This window comes from Capsicum annuum, chromosome 1, assembly GCF_002878395.1.
Source record: "Capsicum annuum cultivar UCD-10X-F1 chromosome 1, UCD10Xv1.1, whole genome shotgun sequence".
Taxonomy (NCBI): domain Eukaryota; kingdom Viridiplantae; phylum Streptophyta; class Magnoliopsida; order Solanales; family Solanaceae; genus Capsicum; species Capsicum annuum.
Window position 1 is genome coordinate 101,339,332 of NC_061111.1, and position 21,286 is coordinate 101,360,617.

General features: G+C 33.3%; 1 long non-coding RNA gene and 1 other non-coding gene across 11 annotated transcripts in view; both read left to right on the forward strand.

Annotated features, from left to right (window-relative positions):
- The first annotated feature begins 2,132 nt into the window (after positions 1–2,132).
- LOC107878560 overlaps positions 2,133–21,286 on the forward strand; it is a 58,762-nt gene continuing 39,608 nt past the window's right edge. For 4 of the 10 annotated variants that reach the window (XR_007052241.1, XR_007052237.1, XR_007052238.1 and 1 more), the window contains exons 1-4: positions 2,133–2,546; positions 2,653–2,704; positions 15,130–15,388; positions 15,514–15,557. This is a non-coding gene — a long non-coding RNA (uncharacterized LOC107878560). Of the gene's footprint in view, positions 2,547–2,652; positions 2,705–9,684; positions 9,943–15,129; positions 15,389–15,513; positions 18,024–21,286 lie in introns of those variants that run through there. The other 6 variants (XR_007052243.1, XR_007052244.1, XR_001676908.2 and 3 more) reach the window with 5 other exon arrangements.
- On the forward strand, positions 7,764–7,837 carry TRNAW-CCA. The gene has a single exon. It is a non-coding gene; the product is annotated as a tRNA-Trp (tRNA).

A 21,286-nucleotide genomic window follows, 5' to 3' on the forward strand; every position in this document is an offset into this window, starting at 1 on the left:
GACTTACCTGTATCGAAAGATGTGACAGATGCCATCACGCTTTCTAGTTTGATCGTGACAAAAAGACATGTAAAAGAAGATAACTTAAATCATCATAAACTAAAACTATGTTTTCATAGTTTAGTTAACTCAAGGATGGATTCCCGATCCAGGTTAGGGAATAAGAAGTTAAGCAACCAGGCATTTGTAAATTGCTCATAATTCATTTTTCTACATGTTAATAAGTTATTCCGTGATCCATGTAATTCATTTTCCATCATTGTAATTAGTTAGTGCTTGGTGGGTATATTACAAGTTTACAACCCATTACTAGATCCATCAATTAAAGAAATTAATGTCAAGTATGTCGCTCTCTCTTTTTGACATTTTATTCCGCTTATAGTTTGATCCTTCTCCCCTTAATTACCTATTGAATGTTAATTTATTTATTGCTAGCATAAAGTAGGAAAATGAAGAGTTGTGAGGATAAATAGTAATGAAAACCTATAACTCCACGTTTAACTCTTTAAGTGAGACAAAGACCTCACTAGAACTTTCTTGTCCTTGTTCTTTCCCTTTGTCATGTTATGTAAGCTAAACAACTTTTCTTTTAGTAATGCTACGCTCACATAAAAACTTAGAAGATCAAAATTTCTATATAAAGTTTAACGATATTTTTACCTATTAAAAATTATCCTATCCCTTTAGGATTATTGATGTGTACGACACTACACAATATGAACGTATTTGAAAACTTTTTGAAATCAGTGGAACATTGAACATTCCTAATAAAAATACTGTCCAACTAATGGAATTCTCAACTGGTGAATTTGTACAATAATTGAGTTGGAATCATTTAAAATGAAAATGCTAATGGTCACAAACCTCTCCTTGAACACATTGTTACTATCTTTATTGTGCATTTAGAGTAGGTTTGGAATTGACTTATTTATAAAGAAAATAAAGAATATCTTTTTGAGAAAAATATATTTTTTTGATAGGTGTTTGGTTTATTTGTAATAGTGATTTTAAATAGAAGAAGAAACAGTTTTTTTGTTATTGGGAAGAAACAGAAAATTTCTGCTTTTTGTAAAAAAATATGAACAGAAGCATAAGATTATTTTTATATGAAAAAATTATTTGTATCATATATACGTATACATTAATGTATCTCTTATTAGTTAATTAACATATCTCATAAGTTTAATCAAATTTTATAATTCAATTTTACATTATAAATTCTTTACTTTATTTATTTTATGATTTATATATTATTAGTTTATTCTTCACGCTTTTTCTTTACACAAATTCAAAATATCATTTGAGGGTAATAATGATCGAAGAATATATAACTCTTTATTTTTTATTATTACTAACATATAAATGATAGACAAATCATGTTGCAAGACCAAATGGTATTTTGACAGCATTTGTAAATATTTCCTCTCAAATATTCAATCCTTTTAAATAAATAATTCATGAGACATTGTGTGATAAAAGCAGGGATGAAATCATTGAGAGATTTTGTGATCTATGAAGGACTACTTATACTCTGGTGAATTTTTTCAAATATAGTGATTAAATTTATGGAATAGCTAAAAATTTATTTTGCTTGATATTTTTAAATATATTTAAAATATTGGTGAATTTTGTCAAATATAGTGATTAAATTTATGGAATAGTTAAAAATTAATTTTGCTTGATATTTTTAAATATATTTAAAATATTTTAATAATATTATATGAATATTCAACATTTTAGTGTATCTATTTATACATATAGTGGCCAAAAATTTAATAATATGAACTTTTTAATTAAATAAAATAAAATTTTAATTAAAAAATTATAATAGATATATAAAATAAATTCTCTATATAAAGTAATTTTAGTTGTAAAAGTCCATTGATACATAGCCTTTTTGATAATTTGTTTCTTGAAAGCACTTTGTGAAAAAAAATTAGTCAAGCACAATTTTTTTATTAAAAGCATTTTTCAAATGAATTTTTATTTAAAAAAAAAAATTAAATCGGGCTGCAGCCCATTTCATAAAAACAAAACAAAATGTCATTACAAATGATTGGGTCAGGCCCAAAAGTGACCTGACCCGGATCCAAAAAAGACCAGGAACCAAACAAATATCCAAATGTTCAGATCATTAGATCATTTTGGAAACTGGGGTCCCTTCTCTTGTTTCCTTTTCATCTTCTCCGACTAGATGTGTGAGAACTTCAGAGCTTATCTCCGTAGATGTAGTTTTCATGGCGTCCTAAAACCATTCTCTGTTTCTCCACCACTCAAGCTAAGTTTCAAAACTTAATCATCCTTCTTTTCTTTCCTAGCTCGATGGATTGAGCTTCTTTAAAAACTAATACCACCATCCCTACTAGAAAATAAAGTTTAATAGATAAAGATTTAAATACTTTGTTAGTGTAAAAATGAAATTGCTAATCATTACGGGATTTATTGCAGATCCGATGCAGCTGGTGTTTGAGTATTCAACCCGTTACAACCAAAATTCTCACTGGCTGCAAGTATCCCACTCAAAAGAAAATCACTTCCAACCCCATGTATCATCATCTACTCAAATTCCCCAATTGTGATTAATTTCTCACCTGTTTACACTCCTTTTTTTCTCCACTGATGCACCCTTTATTCTTCATTGCTTTTCTATAGGTTCAAAAAGTGAAGCTTCTCCATCCATTTGCAGACAACTTCCAGATTCAAGGTTCCTTTTTTCCCTATCTTTTCCTATCCAAGATTTCCTTTGGAAGCACCATCTGTGTTACCCTTTAACTATCCACTTTCTGGAAGATTCCATTTCACCAGTGTAAAATTATAGGAGTTACTAAACCTTTGAAGATCATCTACTATGTTAGACCACTTCTACCTGCCACATCCATTTTAAACTGAAGCTTAATAAACTTGGCAATGGTATCATATACTTCCCAAATGATCTTTGTTTCATGATAAGTACCTCCATTTAGAACAGTGTTTCTTCTTTTCCATAGAAACCAAATAATAACTATTGGAACTATAGTAAAAACAGTCTTCAATCTATAATTCCCTTCTTGTAATCTCCACATCCTTACACACTGTTTCACATTTATTCTCTGTTCAATTAAACCAGCTGCTCCACAGTGATAATTCCACACCTTTTCAGCAATTTCCTCTTTAATAAAGAGATGGTTAATAGTTTCTCTTTGTGGATTAGTACCACAGACACAGTGCTCATTAATCTCAGGATTCCATATATTCATCAAAGCAGCAACTAGAATTCTACCTTTCCACATCGTCCATATTAAGAATGAAAATTTAAAAGGCAATCCTTTATGCCAGATTGCCTTTAAATCTTCATTAACATCATCTGTTTGCCTTAGGAACTCCCAAGCACTTTTTGTAGAGAACTTTCCAGTACCACTCATGGTCCACCAAGCTTTATCCATACTATCTTCAAAGCATACAAAGTCCATATTATCTTTGATATGGCTAACTACATGTTCTGGAATAGTATCTTGCATAATCTCATAGTTCCAACCCTCAATACTTAGAAATTCAGAAATATCAGACAAAGGATGGCATGTTTGTACCTCAGATTGCCGCATAAGCAATGGACCAGTATTTGTCCAGTTGTCCAACCAAATAGTGGTTGTCCCACCTTTAGGCTCCTACCATATGCATTGTTCCAGTTTGTCTCTATTACTCAACATAGATTCCACATCTGAGAACTACCGCTCTATTGGACGAGAGTAGGTAATTGTTTTTTGCAATACTTATTCGACAAGAAATTAGTCCATAAATTGCTTTGAGTCCTAAACTTCCACTAAAGCTTGGCATGTAAAGCCTGAGCTATTTCCTCCATTGATCTGAATCCTAAACCACCTTCTTGTTTAGGAAGAAAAAGTTTACTCCAAGTAAACCAATGCTTCCTTCTACCTGTATCATTGTTTTGCTAAAAAAAATTAGCAAAAATTCTCTGAACCTCTTTTATGACACTCTTTGGAAGAACTACTGCTGATAAAACATACAATGGAATACTCTGAAGCATGTTTTTAATAAGAACTTTTTTCCTCCATAAGATAATAATTTGCTTTTCCAAGTTTGAAGCTTACCTCTTATCTTGTCTATCAATTCAACATAATCCTCGTTTTTTTTTCTTGGAATGAGATAAAGGACATCCCAGATATTTCAATGGGAATGATCCTCTGTTCATTCTTGTAATCTTCTCAATCTGACTCACCACATTAATGGGAGCATTTGATGCATATAAAAAAACTTTTTCCCCTGTTCACCTTTTGACCCGATTCAATCTCATATTCCCGCAAAATCTTCATTATCTTCTCCATAGAATACTCATTAGAAGAACTAAAAATAATGGTACCATCTTCATAAGCAAGGTGATTCAAATTAGAACTCCACTTAGGCATTCCATACCCCACATAGTAAATGTCATTAAATAAATTATTAAGAGCTAAGGGTAAATAAGACAAGCGATCAAGCTGGAAAGTCAGGGATACAGGATGGATTTTTCCAGGGTGTGTGAACTTCCAACTATATTCAGCCACATGTACGGGTGTGAGAAAATTTTATGGTCTCGGTCATTCTTCTATGAAATATTGATTTTATCAATCATTCCATTTCAGAATCAAGTTCCCCCTGAATAAGTAAGGCCTCGTGATTCCCCAAACCAGCTCCTGTCCTTACCCGGTGAAATGGGACAAGGGTATTCGGCATGGGTGGAGAGAGCATCTGAAGGGTTAATTCACGTTTGGTGATCACACACCGATCCAGGCAATCACTAGCTACAATCGATGGAATTTTGATTGAAACTATTCATAAAGTCGCCTGAAGCCCTACCCACCTTTTCTATATAGCTGCATAACCATAACAAGTTTTCTCTAATGCTATACCAAACCAAGACCATTCTTACAAGGAAAGAAAGAGCCCGCGGCTCCACTTTTTGAATACCCACCTCACTCCCCGCGGAGTGAGTTCTTTTCTTCGGGATTTAGGGATTCCTGTCTTTTGCTTATATTATCTCCTATGGAGATAGATTGACATGGGGCTTTCTACTTCTTACCTATTCACTTCTACTTGAACCATTCAACGAGCGTTATAACAATCCAAAGGAAAATCTCCTGGTTCAGCACTAGTCAACTTGTGGGGTGTCACATACCCTGCATACAACAACCGCAACAGTCACCAGTTTGATCCCCTACCCCTCAAAGTAGTTTGATGGCTGAACCACTTCCAAAGTAAATAGAGCCCTAGGGGCTGACCCGACACCAACCGGCTGAGACTCCCGCGCAGTAGGAGCGGACTGAGTCGGTATTCGTCTATGAGAGGCACACTCGTATTTTGAGGCTTCTCCTTGTAAATATTCTTAAGTAAGAGAGAAGAACCTCACCTCTTTCTGTTACTAAACATAAAGCTACTTTAGATCTACTAGAGCATGTAGATCTACTAAACTACAAAGAAAGAAGTTGGAAGCAACATAACTCTTTCTAAACTTCTAGAGACAGTCACCTACAATAATCAATCTACCTACACAACATTGTAGAGAGACGTTCGACTCCACGTGTCCGCTGAATAGTTCCAAAGTAGCAAGACGAGTGAATGAATATGTTGTAAGCAGCAGTGAATACTTTCTCCACGACTTCGGCGGAAACGTTCTCTTTGTCACTATAGACTGAACTCGCTGTGAACCCTTACAATTATTAGTAAGGAGGCTTTCATTGAAACAATGCATGCCCCTTTCCAACCAGGCAAGTGGATTCTCGCATTCTATAGGGAACATTTTTGACTATTTACCTTCGCCGGAAACAAAGGGCAAAAACTCCTAAACTAGTAAATAAAGGGTGATTTTGTTGTGGTTTTAAGTTCCTTGGCTTATGTTCTAATAGTAACCACAGGAAGAAAGCGGAGAGCATGGTCCCTAATCTTGTTTTTTTGAGCTTGATTCTCTATGGCATGGACATCTTTGATTGGATGGAGACAGATATATAAAAAGTGTGCAGTGAGGGTGCTTGTAAATCACTAGGTAACCTAGCTTTACCCAAGCAACGCCCAAAAGTCCCATGTCTTTCTTGGTCAGGCCAACCCAACCGGTGATTTCCGACAAGTCTTTCTTCATTGGAAGAGCAAGAAGTGGAACAAGAAGATACCTTTGTTTCTCTTTGTAGATAACCAATTCATTTTCAAATATAGTTGGGAGACTTTACCCAAGAAATAGGTCAAAAAAATGGAAAGATTGGAAAATGGGAATAGGTCTGATATTCTACCTATTTCAATTGTTGTGCTTTCTAAAATTCCCTACCTATACAAGAGTTCAAGTTTTGATCAATATTTGCTGAGTTGATTATCCCTCTAAAAAACAAAGATGTGAAGTGGTCTATAATTTACTGAGTATTCAGTATAACTCACACATTCGTTTACAAACTAGGGCAGATGAAGTAACATAAATATCTTTGATAGTCAGTCTATTTCCATCAGCCGGCCGGTGGGGGCGAGAAGTTTAGGATATGTTTGGTGTTTCTTCCATCAATCATCCGGATCTACGTCGTATATCAACAGATTATGGTTTTGAGGGTCATCCATTATGAAAAGACCTTCCTTTGAGTGGGTATATGGAAGTACGCTATGATGATCCAAAGAAATGTATGGTTTTGCTATTTTGATTTTGCTAGTTCTTGGGAACAGCGTAGCGATGGATAATTCAGAATCAGAATAGGTCCAGTCCAGGGGACAAATCAATATGAAATGCTATTTTTCATAAGAATAAGAATGAACTTCTATGAAATAGTTTCACGGGAATTGTCTTGATTGTCGGATATCATTGAGAAAGAAATAGGAAAAAGTGTTATCGAACGATTTCCTGCAATTATTCCCAGTATGGAATGAGTAAAGAATCAAGCTACAAGTCTCGTTCTATACGAAAGGCACTGGTTTTTTTTTTCTTTCTTTTGGTTTCATTGATAATAGAAAAGACTTACTCTAAAGGGGCACTAGCGCTTGACTAATAAGATATCAAAGGGTCTTGAAAAAATGTAATAGGCTTCTACTCTAGGCTCGCTTTGCTTCTTCAAGCTCTCTGCCCCTTCTTTAAAAAATCATTAAACAACACTAACGATAAGGGCTTTCGCGCAACTACTATACCCTTGTTTCTTGCCTTATCTTACTTAGTAAAGCAACCTTTCGCGCTAAGCGCTCACTTTTTTTGTCTGGGTAGAAGCTGGCGGGCAGGGCTTGCTTAACCGGATACACGAAATTAGGATCTCTGTTGTATGCAAATCTTTCTATCAGGAAAGCCTCGCTTATTCAAAGGTTTTCTTATTTAGAACCCTTTTTTTGCTTAGTTGTAAGTAAGCATTGGTAGGAGCGGCGGGATGATGATGAGTATATAAATCAATAAAGATCGAAAAAGAATAAATGGCAAGATAAATTAGATATCTATGGAAAAAATAACAATGTAAAGGGCGACTGAAAATGAGGCTCGACCTACAAGGAGAGTGGGTGGGCAGGGATTCTCTACAATGACACTTTTGTAGACCAATTGAAAGGGATGTAGTGCAGTTTGGTAGCACCTTTGTTTTGGGTAAAAAATGTCACGGGTTCAAATCCTGTCATCCCTATCTATTCTTCTCCTCTGTACAGTAACGAGGGATCTATTGAGATTGATTCAAATTGGACATACGGATTTTTTTTTATGAGACTATATGCGTGCAAGATGTATTGGGGGTACAAAAAGAATCCTTTTTCTTTGTAATCGTATCTACTATGATAAAAAAGTGCTCTTAGTTCAGCTCGGTAGAACGTGGGTCTCCAAAACCTGATGTCGTAGGTTCAAATCCTATAGAGCATGATTTTGTTCTTCTTAGATCGAATTAGAATGAAATAGATTCATTCAATATCTCTTAGAACAATCAGAATTTTACCTCCTTTGCCTGTGAATTAAAGAAAGGAGGTGGCCCTTGGGCCACTTGATTGGTTGGAGAGGACTTCTAAGGTTCGATCTACGGCTGCGTCCCGTGGTTTGGTAGAATAGACACTTCCAAGGATAGTCTACATACACAAACCCAATCTCATTTTCTTAGGGTTATGGTGGCACTACGTTTAAATGGACTTCCCTTCCTCTTCAACCTGCCCCAACTGCCTATATTCTCAAATATTCTCAAATATAAGAGTCAAATTTCAAAAATGCAGTAATCCTACCCATTGTGAGAGGCATCTTCCACTTTGTAATTGAAGGGTTCCAAACCTAGCTTCTTCGCTCGGTCCCTTGCTTCTTTCCTCATCTTTTTCCTTTCCGGCTATTTATACCAATGTGATTTAATTCCAGGCGCATATTTCAATTACATCTTCCATGATTCTTAGATCCAGAGGTAGCACCGATCCATCAATAGCAACATCCTTTTCTCTCGCACCCAGTCTAGTATCTCTTAGGTCGATATCCAGTAGCAGCAGAGGGAGAAGATCTGTAGTAGAAGGTAACGAACTAGAAACTCAGAGAGAGATCAGAAGAAAAACTCGACAAGGAGAAGGCGGAACCCAGGTGCTACACTAAACTAGGCGTTACCTGGGGCCGCCCGACTCAGGCAGACTCTCTTCGTGCGTGTGCTTATTTCTCGATAACCCAATTATCACGTTAGCGGGTCTAGTGACTCCGCACTTTCTTTGTCCGAATTCATTTGATTCCAAGTGCTCCCTATTCCGATCGAAGAAGGATATTTATTGATTGGCAAACGACGGAGATTGAACCCTTACCTTCGAATTTTTTCTTTGATATCTATCTTTTGCCTTAACCACATCAGTGATGCTAGTAAGAGAACAACGAGTCTTTAAAAATACTTTTCGAATAAGCATTTTTCTAACAACAATCCCAAACATATACATACTGTCATGCCTCTTAATTGATAGAATGACATATGATAGTATCAGTGCAAGCCACCATATATAGATTTTGTAATTTATATCGTGAATAATAAATCATCCTTTTATATTTGTAAGTATAAATTCGAGGTTTTTTGTGCGCCTTCCGATCTGGATATTATCATCTTCTTCTCTTTTCCATATGTACTTTCATTCTTTTTGTCATAGATCTAAAATTGCAATTTTGGTTACTGATAATTTGGAGTTTAGTTGAAAATTTGTTTGATGTTAAGATGGAAATAAAATTTGTATGAAGACGTGTGTTGTTTTAAACAAAATTATGTAGGTATTTATTTCTAATTGTCTAATATTTATTATGGACTGAGTCTCTATACGTGTAAATTAAGCAAGTTATTATGTATAACTGATTTAGCATGTATGTTCAGGTATGTACTAGATTTATTCTTAAATTAGAGTATTATATATATATATATATATATATATATATATATATATATATATATATTTAAATTTTGTATTAAATAACTTGGGATAAATATGAAATGTATGTTCTCATAAACTAGTTATACTAAAAGTGAGAAGAGTTTTGGAACTAAGTTGGATTAGCATTTTATCCCTGAACTAAATCAAAATATAAAATGTCTAATTAATTTATTAAATAAAATTTTTCTAATTACTTCTGTTGGGTTCGAAATCGAGAGGGCGTCATGCGGAAGTTATTAGTTGCAAATGGAATTAGCTTAAGTATTCCTTTTTTCTTTTCTTTTTTTCAACTCATTTTATCTAATTTATATCAAATCTATTTTTTGGTTTGGCTAGGTGTGATAGCCGATCCATTCTCCTTTCTTTCGGATAGCAGATTGGGCAAAACAACTAAAGAAAAAATCTATTCAATTAGCAAAAAATGAGAGAGGGATTCGAACCTTCGATAGTTCTTTGTTCAAAACTATACCGGTTTTCAAGATCGGGGCTATCAACTACTCAGCCATCTCTCCGAAAGACTATTTTTATTTTATTCCTCCAAATAGAACATGGCTATAGGGGTGGATACCCCCACTATCTGCAGAAAGATCTCAGGTGCGAATCCGCCAGTCGATCTATCTATCCGTATATAATTCAGATGACAAAAAAAAAAAATACTAAAAATCTATTATTGATATGATTTGGTCAAGCGACCTACAGATTGAAAACTAATATCAAAAAGTATAAAGAAAACTATTAGGAGAAAATCTCTCCCTCATAAACTACTACATTGTGGATACTATTGTGTTATGGTATGAGAAGGGAGAGGTTATATTTATAGAGTTACAAAATCCTTCCTCTAAGAAAGAATAAATCTAATAGAAATGTAATAGAAAAGAGATCTTTTGCTATTAGAAACCTTTCCACTAAGAAATCATTTTCGAAGTAAGACACAATTATGATAGAATCCAAGTAAGATAGAAAATTCAAAACAAATCCTAATAAATCTCCCTTTGGGCTGAATTTTCTAGCAAAATTGATCATTATATTTTTCTTCGTGTAATTTTCATAACTGCTGCTTGTCATGGTTATAAATAAAGTTTAAAATATTATGGGTTAAAAATAGTTTTTAAAAAATATCTTATTTTTATTTTCAAAGATGTAGCACCAGGAATGTTGAAAATATGCTTTAAGCTCCTTCTCCACATGTAGCTAGACAAAAATCTTTGTTATCGCCAAACTGGTACAGCAAAATTTTGAAACCGCTTTGAACCTATTTAATCTCGTTTCACCACACTATTGGACCTTTGAACCATAAGTTCTGATATCACTTGTTGAGTTCAAAATCAAGAGGACGTCATGCGGAAGCTATTAGTTGCAAACCATCATGGTGAAAATTTAGATGACAGAGAAAACATATTAAAAATCTATGATTAATATGATTTGGTCAAGCGACCTATATATTGAAAATTAATATCAAAAAGTATAAAAAAAAATTATTAGGAGAAAATCTCTCCCTCATAGACACGACTACATTATGGATACTATTGTGTTATGGTATGAGAAGGGTGATGTTCTATTTATAGAGTTACAAAACTCTTCCTCTTAGAATAAACCTAACAGAAATCTAATAGGAAAGAGATCTTTTCCTATTAGAAATCTTTTCCACTAAGAATCCTTTTTGAAGTATAACACAATTATGATAGAATCGAAGTAAGGTACGAAATTCAGGACAAATCCTAATAACTTCCTCCATTCATAAATATTTGTCAATTTTTGACTTAGCACATATCTTAAGAAACAAAAAAATCGAGGGGTGATTTATAATATCACTCTTTGAATATAATAATTTTTTTTCTTTGAAAATTTCAATGAATGATGTATTGTATCTAATATCAAGAGTAAAATATATAAAAATAGGTAAATTATTCATTGATTTTATTAACTAAACAAGTATTATTGAACACTCCAATATAAAAACGTGGACATGTAAAATAGACAAAGAAAGTACTTAATTGCCTTCTAATCTCTTTGCATCTAAATCTACTTGGAATACAGTGCAACTGATTTTGAAGTTATGGTGTATTTCAACTAAATTCAAAGAATGTATGTGTTGGTACATATTTAATTGCTACATATAATGACCAAGATAAGGTCTCCAATCTATCTCCTACTTAAACTACGTTTATAATAGGCATTAACATGTTCTTTTTAATTTCCAAACGCCTGCATTTTAACCACCATTGGGAGAGGTTGAGATGTTTGATATCTAATCTCTGTTAATGAGATTTTATTAACATCTATATCTATAATTTATATCTATATTTATATTTATATCTATAATCTATAATCTATAATGTATTAAAAATGTGAAGATCCTTACAAAAGTAATTCGAAATTTTTGTCCTTAATTAAAACACTTTGTTTTAGATAATATCGCCTTTTTATCTTTTTTTCTCTAATTATTATATTATTATAATATTTAAAATTAAAAAGTCCCAAAATATGTAATAAGAAAAAATATATATTTTAAAAACTAAGAGTCTTATAGTATTTGGTAAGAATAAAATTTATGGTAAAAGAAAATCTTTCAATTCTCTTAGGTTTATAAAAACCAACATCTGAGAATAAAATTTGGTATGTCGCGCTTCTCTTTTTTCTTTCTTTACGAAACATTGCTAATGATATGTGATTACTTCATAGAGTTTCTCTATAGTGTTTTTTTTTTTGGTGAGGAAGGAGCAATTAGATTAAAAACAAAGAGAAACAGTAAGTTATAGTTACAGAAAACCCGGAAGTTCATCCTAGGTTAATAGCAAAAGAGAAGCATTGTTGCTCAGCAAGAGTTTGGGCATTAGTTCTAATAGATCTTTCAAAAAAAGTTCCAATCATGTCTGCCCACAGCTCTTGTCGGGCATACATTGGAGGAACTAGCAAAAAATGAGTTTCAACAACATAATCTTAAGTTGCTCCTTGTTTAGCTAGATTGTCTGCCATTTGGTTTTATTCCCTGTAGCAGTGATGCATTGTTGGTGAACCAGACTCCACTAACTTGGACCTGCAAATATCAATAATACCATCATAATGCTTGTTCCCTTGTTTAAGCATATTTAAGATTTCTATTGAGTCAGTGTTAATCTCAACATGCATTAGTTTATGATGAATGGTGAGAATGAGGCCTTCTTTGAGAGTTAAGAGCTCCATTTGGTTATTAGTGGCGTTGATGAAGCTTTGGGTAAAACCCATGGCCCATTCCCTATTATGATTCCTAATGACACCTCCTATGCCCCATTTTCCTGGATTGTCCAGGCACGAACCATCCACATTCAGTTTGTAGTGGCCCTATCCTGGGGAGTGTCCACTTGATCAAGATTATGGTGAAGTAACCACGTTTCTTACCTTTGTGTTGGAGGAGATTGTATTCGATTGCCTCAGCATAAGTTTGCTGAAAAGAAGGCTTTTGAATATCATGGTTAAGGAGGTTGTGGTTTCTGGCTTTCCAAATTGCCCAGAGGCATTGATGGATGATCTCATGCAAAAGGAGTAGGTGATCAAAAGTCTTTTGCTTAGTAGTTTTCTAGGTGTTTGACCAGTTTGAGACCATAAAGCTTGAAGGGGTAATGAGAGTGGGGTACTTGGCTGAAGAGATCAAGTTTTCCCAGAGTTCAGCAACATTAGGGCATTCATAGAAGAGGTGGTTGGTGCTCTCAATGATACAGTTGGGACAGGAGAAGCAATGGGGATTGACCTCAACCCCCTACTTGCTAGGTTGAGGCTAGAGGGGATCTATCATGATGTAAGAGCCAGATAAAAAATTTAAGCTTAGGGGGGATAGGGAGTTTTCAGATCCAATTAAAAGCTTTGCCAGTCTTGACAGCATTCTCCTCATAGTTGGAGGCAAGATGTTGGTATGTTGGTAAGCACTGCTAGTAGAGAAAGAGCGTTTGCCATTTAGGGACCACACTAGAAAGTCCATGGGGATCCTCTTGTTAGGATAGAAGGAATTACTAATGTGGTGTTTAAGCTCATGCGGATGTCAAAAGACAGTGAATTAAAGTTCCAGCTTCCCTGTTGCCAGACTTGGAACAACTTGGTTTCATTAATAGTTTTTCTTTATTTTGTTTACTGCTAATTTTATTTTAAAAGCTTTTTTATGACTTATGTAAGAATATATTTTAATTTTTCATGCAATTATTTTTCTATTCTTTCAGATCATTCAATTAAAAATAATTAAAATAAAAGACCATACTCATTAAGATCTTGGATTAAAGAAAAATTAGGATTGACAAAAAATTTAAACGCCAAGAAAGTACTATGATCTAATATATTGTGTATGGTTGTCCCTTAGGTTTGGCTTCTATTTGTCCCCAAAATTAATGTTAATGTTAATTATTTTATAGGTATTAATTGATTGTAAGCGTAGGATTCTTTTATATGTTACTAAGTACCAACTAATTAATATTACCTAGGTTGTGTATTTTTCTTTGTTTAGGTTTAGAATTTAGTTTGTGTGTAGAATTTTTAAACCAAATTAATTTTTAAGAACGAGGAGACATCTTTTATAAAAGAAGCCTGTATTACTACATTATCATTTTTCATTAGAATTTTTTGTGATTTAAGATAAATTTTTTAATCTATCTACATTCACATCTACGTTTACATCTACATCTACAATATATTAAAAGTGTAAAGACTCTTATAAAGAGTCCGTTTGGATAGGCTGAGAAAAGTGGTTTTTAAAAAGTTCTATAAAAGTTCTTTTGAAAGTGTTGAAACTTATTTTAAAAATAAGCAGTTATATGTTTTGATAAAAGTGCTGAAACTGAAAAAAAATTATTGATGTGTTTGGTAAACAAGTGCTGTTAAGAACTTTCTTTTTGTCAAAATATCTGAAATACCCTTAAAGCTATTAATAATATGTAGAGTTGATTATTATTAATTTTTATTTCTAAAATAATTCAAATTAAAATTAATATATATTAATTGAGTTTCAATATAAACTACTAACTCTCTCTCTATATATAATAGTTTCATGAATGACTATTAAATTTCTGCGCTAAAACACTTTTTTTTTTAAAAGGAGTTTAAATTTTCAAGCAAAATATATATTTTACAAATCATTATAATTACATTAATAGATACATAATTCATCACAAATGATACTAATTGTTTGACAAAATAAATTTTATTAAAAAGTATATTACTCTTTGTTTGAGTAATGACTATATCACTGTTAAAATATTGTAGAATAAGAATGTTGCGTCGTCAAATATAGATGGATCGTTCACTAATCGTATATGAAGTTGTATATCTGTAGTGAGTGTTTTCCATATATCTTGATTGGTGAGTTATTCTTTTCTTAGAGAAATTCATATATTGTACAATAATAATTATCTAAATTTAAAATAATTATACATAAAAATTATATTTCATAAATTAGAAGTTTCATATAAAAGAGATACTTTTGGAATAAGGGAGAATTATGAGGGACAAAAGTGTCTTTTACTTGATCAACCATTAATGGTTTATAAGCCAAAAATTCAACGTGTGATTCATCTGCTTCTTCTATATTTTTTTATTTTATTTTCATTCAAATCGTCTTTAATGGGTAAAATTTTTACTCAAACAAGATTATTTTCATCGGAGACTAGAACTTTGTGATCATTATCCTATTATTTTGTTATAATTTACAAGTCGTAGATAAATTTTGATTGGCTTTGAAAATTTTTTTGTGTAAAAATTAGGTTTAATTATATTGTTTTTGATATTTTTAATACCATACTATTTTATTTTAATTTACAGGTGATAGATGAACGTTGGTCGGCTTCAAGAATTTTTTTTTAGGTAAAGATTAGGTTTAATTATATTGTTTTAATATTTCTATTAGTGTATTATTTTGTGTTAGTTTACAAGTTGTAGATGAATGTCGATCAGCTTTGAGGAAATTTTGGGTGTAAAAGTTAGATTTAATTGTATTGCTTTGATGTTTCTTTTATTGTATTGTTTTGTAATAATTTATAGGTGGTAGATAAATGTTGGTCGGCTTTGAGAAATTTTTGAGGTAAAAGTCAAGTTTAATTATATTGTTTTGATATTTCAACTGTGAGAATTTTTTTGTGTAAAGGTTGGGTTTAGTTGTATTATTTCGATATCTCTATTATCGTGTTATTTTGTTATAATTTACAGGTGGTAGATGTATGTCGTTTGACTTTGAGGAATATTTTTTTAAGGTTAGATTTAATTATATTATTTTGATGTTTCTATTATCGTATTATTTTGTTGTAGTTTACAGCTGACAGATGAATGTCAAGAGAATTTTTTTTGGTGAATGTTAGGTTTAATTAAATAAATTCTCTACCTTTATATATTCAAAAGATGTTGAATTGAATTATTGTATTCATTTTTATTATTTAAACAAATGTCATATTTAATGTAATGTTTGAACTGATTAAATTAAGGTACACGCACAAGACATGCGTACCTAAACTAGTAATATTTATAAGTGGGAATTATTTTTAAGTATAAAATTTAAATTACCACAATATCAATCAAATATAGGACTACTTTACCCATTATCATTAAAACAATAACCTCTTATTAAATGTTAAATTATTGCTGTAATGAACATAATTTATTGGTTTGCTGTGTTTCAACATCAATTTGCTATTATTCAATGAGTTTAAATGTTGACATTTAATTTTTCTTATTTATTCCATCTAAAGCCTATCATTTTCTGCTACTTAATGGCTTTTTATATACACTGTATATAAACCCCGATGTCGAGTTTAAAATTATCGGATCATGAGGGTAGCTACTCTAATTTATCTAGATAGGAGAATTTCTTACCACCCGTTCAAAATTACATGCAGAAATCTTCGTTAATTAGAAGTTACTAACCAATATTACATAATTAAGGAAATAGTACGAAAATAAACTATTCTGGGATCTAGTCTAAACAGATACAAGAGCTGCTAAGAGAAAAGTACATGCGACACAACTTTCACCAAGAGTGAGAAAGTGGGAGTTGCTAGAGGATCACTATCGAAATAGCCAAAAAACCATCACTGATTCTTGCAAAAGACTATACCTCGAAGAAGGTATATACCAAGCGTAGCATCAGTACAAACGACAAGTATTGGTAAGTTTCATCGGGTGACCCGAGTCGAATTACACAAATATAGCACAAATACTCAAGGAATCATGCATGCTCTTAAACTCATTATCCCACTCCCAAAGGTTCCCTTCCACCTTTCACTAATCTCTATTTGTAAATCTTGAGGCACAACTCTATCCCTCTTCCAAAACCATATCACCCCAAACGACCAAGCCTGGCATCACAACAAATACAATAAGGGAAAATCCCTAGATCTAGGTCAAGAACCTAATAATTTACTTATCATACTCGGGGAAGGCCCGCTTAGGCATATAACTTGCCCATTCGGATTCACCCCATAACTATATACATTCGCCTCTTATCACACTAACGTAGAACTCTCCAATATGATCCAACGTCATGTGGACTTCCACCAACCAAGGTAACCTAACAAGTCAGCCCTAATAAGAATTAAGGATTATGTTGCAAGTGGTTGACACTTAACTAAACTATAATGCCCCAAGTTATCACATACTCGAGTCAACATACACTCAGCATAAAAGCGACAAAAAACGGTTAGGATTAGAATCAAAAGTCAATGAAATATCATCAAGTCATGGTCAATCAAGCCAAGTTAGCATATATAAGTAATTATATAATTAAATCACAACCAATTCAACAACCCAATTCCAACCATATCCAACATATAACTAGTATCCGGATCACATACATTTCTAAATATGTACACATATATCAAGCTTATAAGAATAGTATCTAGTTCACTTATGGAACTGTTAAACTCATCTGACCCTCATGCATACATGCTATGGGTGATACATCCACCCTCTAGACACAACCTACAGGGGTCAATTACTGTCGTTGTACAAAATTTCAGACATGAGTGTTTGCCAACCTTATTTCATCAAAAACCCGTGAGAACATTCTAATTATTGAAAATTTCATATTTAATAATGAAATAAGTCAAGTCATATAAAACCATATACATTGACCAACCAAATAACATGAGCTAAAAAATCACACTACAAAGTAGTTAACACGTACATATGACACAATTTAGACTAAAAGACAATACCGTCACCAACACTACTGGTAGGGCCTTAACAACAACGTATCCACAATGCCAAGCTTTGAAGATCATAACCAAGATTACTACCCTAGATTGTTCGAAAACTTTTCTACACCATAAAGTTTAACTAAATACCCAATAATCTGTCCTTCCCACTACAACGCATATGAGTCCACGACAGGAAATCACCAATTAATGGCATACATAAAACATTACATGAATAATTATATAAACATCCCATAATAATATAGTGCCAAAATTTCTAATTGATTTTACCTATCCTAACTTCGTGCCTGAAGACCCATACATGAAATCTCTATTCCATCTATGTTACATTCATTATTTCTAACTTGGGTCTATGCAATTTCATTAACCTTAGTGATAACATTCAACTCACTCCCATAATTAAGGGGTGAGATGTTCGTTGTCAAGTAACCCAAATTGAATTAGGGTCGAATCTTAAAGAGTGAATTATAGACTTTAAACCCTATGGATGCTCAAATTACTATAAAATTACCTGGAATGCTAAAACATGACATGTAAATTAAAATGGGGGGGACTTATTTTGAACCTCTTCACAACAAACTTTAACAAACACTTGGTGAATGAAACTTTTACTTAGAATTCAAGATTTGAGAAAATCTTGGGATTATGTCTACCTAGAGGTAATGCATATGGGTTGATGTTGGTTTATCATGAAATTTAGTTATTAACTAAAGGATAGGCTAGGTTGAAGATCATTGGGTCAATCTTTCAATAAAACCACAATAATTTCACCCGTTGGCTCTTTGGAGCACCTAACAAGTGTAAAAATTTTCATAATCACCCAAGACCTCATCAAGCATTCCTATTTCTAGGATGATGCTCTTGACATGATTTACACTCCCAATACACTTATATCTAATACTGCAAAAGGTAGTAAACCATAGGCTCAATTGTCCACCATTGCCTTGTTCCCTTATAACCCTCTTTCGAGGATGTTATGGGTTACCTAATATTCACCATCATCATTTTTTCAAGGACGATAAAGGGTTTCTAGAGTTTGGGGTTTTCACCCATCAAATCCATTTGGAGATTTGGGGTTTTCACCCATCAAATTCTAACCCATAAGCTCAATCAATGGTGGAATCCATACTCAACAATCAAAATCCATGCAAACACAAAGATACCTACACACAATTATACTTTAGTTTCACATAATCCCAAAACTAAATTACTTAGCTACTCATGAAGAAAGTAAAGAGAGATTTACTATAAGGATTAGTCAAAGCATTCATTCTTCACAAAAATCCTAATAAATTTAGCCTCAAAAGTTAATTACCCACATGCCCAATTCGGGTTTCAAGTTTTGAATTCAAAGATATCCTATGAAGTAAGCAATGCCTAAAGAAGAAAGGGTTTTTTCTTAAATATGGTTTGGGATGCATCTAAGTGCTTTTACAGATCTGCCCCTGGGCATATTTTCGCTGAACTGCATTCGTGCAAGACTATTCGCGATGGTGGTTACGCGATTGCGGTTGTGTGTCGCGATCGCATTGTGCTAATCATCTTCACTGATTGCGACTGCGAATTGAGGACCGCGGTTATGATAACCAAGGCTGATGTAGTCTAGGTCTTCAGCTGCACTCTTCTTTTCTCCTTTTTTATTATTTTCAGCTCTAATCCACATCTTTTGATCTCCCTATCTTTATGGCTGCAAAAAGTGGATATTAGTGCATCTAACCACAAATTTGTCTCATTCATTCATTCAAAACAAGGTAATGTGCACGAATAAAGAGTGCGAATAAGTGGTAAAATCACCACTCATCACTTAGCTTACCTAGATGTCAACCAGTTGTTGCAAGGATGAACCAACACAATTTCTCAATTTAGATGTGAAGATTATGGATGTGTTATTCATGAAAATTGGTGGGTATTGACTCATTCACTCCTCTTTCCCCCTTTTCCATGGTTTTAAGGAATGGAAGGCAATACTTTGAGTTTTTGCAACCTCCCACATCATTTATCTCATCTAAAGTGGATAAGGGAAATAAATCTCACTTAAGTGGGATTCTGTATTGTATCGCTCTGCTATAGCAGTAAATCCCACTATAGTGGGCTAATGTCAGCCCGACCAAATCATAGTTCTCAAATTTTAAGTACTCATGGTCTTACACAGGCTTTGAATGATATTTAGAAAATTTCTAGGCTCTACACTAATATCGACGTGCTTTCTAGTAATGACGGATTTGGTTGTTACAATAGATTCTATTTTACCCATTATTCATCCCTAAACAATCAAAGAAAGAATAATTCGAGCCTAGATTTGAACTTAACACTCGCCCCGTGAGGTCATATGAAATTGATTACTAAAACATAGACAATAATTTGAAAATTAAAACACCATCAGATTCATAGAGAAAACAATAGCTCAAGCACCGATTACCAAATGCTAATATCAAAACCCTGTCCTCGGTCTAACTATAAGAGATTTTTCATTCTTACAAAGGCATAATACAAACCAAAAAATTTTCCTCTAAAAGCTTGAGATACCTTGTAACTCATCAAACCACGAGCATAGGGTGGGGTGTTTAAGAATTTAAAGCTTCATAGAATCCAAAGTAGACCCTGCTATAGCGATATTAGTTCCGCTATAGCAGTATCACTATAGCAAAGCATATTGCTATAGAGGACCAAAAAATATAAAGGGTAAAATGGATTCGTTTTCCATTTTCCCTTCTCTACTTGAAAAAATTCCCCTCTTCTCTTGATCATTTCACTCTCATCACTAAAAAGGTAACATTTGGATCTCTTACTTTTTATTACTTCGTTATTTTCAAAATTGAATGCATTAGACTAGAATTTTATATTAAAATAGAGGGTTAGAGTGAATTTTTGAGTTTTTCATCCTTGAGACCTATAGTGCCAGAATTTTGAAGCATGGTTGCTTATCTTATGTTTACAATACTTTTACTTTATTTTAAGTGTAAGAAACTCAAACTTTGAGGCTGAAATGAGCCTGAAATAAAAAAGAATTGAAATGTTTTTCTTGGCTTGGAATAGAGATTAAGGCATGATTAGGAGTTATCATGCTAGAATTCTATTATAATCTACTTATATGACATTGTTGGATAACTGATGTGGGTTCAAATTTAAAAATAGAAAGATTTGAGTCAAGGGTGTCCATTGTTGCACCACTTGGCTTCTGGGAGTAATGAAGACCTCTATATCAATGTTTGTCTTTATAGAAGTACCACTATAGTATAGAAATTACCTCTATAGCGATGCCATTATAGCTGAAGGATGCAGAAAGTGGCCTCCCAACTCAAACTAGACTTTCTTAACTCTATGTCTTTTTGTCATTTCTTGATGTAAGATGATTTTTTATGGGTTTCTTTGTAAACTTTTGATGGTTATCTTATAGAATAGTAGGAAATGCCGCTGCATACAACCTATTCCCTGGTCAAGCTAGTTAAAATCGATTTTGGAAGTATCAGAGGATGGGTCTTTGATTTGAGCGAGGCTTTGACATGATTAACATGGATCTAAAAGTGTGAAAATTCTACCACTAGTTGCAGGAGTTTTAGTAGGGCCCACTGGTGGTAGCTCCCCCCAAAGGGGTCGTGACTTGGACGAGGGACTTCTTTGTCGTACTCTTACCATACTCTAGAATTCCCCCAGCCCTACTATCCACATTCACAGAGTTGATGTCCCCACTAATACTTTCACCATTAATGAGGTGGTCTGGGTTTCCCACATTTTGATACAAGGCAAATTGCCTTCAAACTTTTGGATGAGAC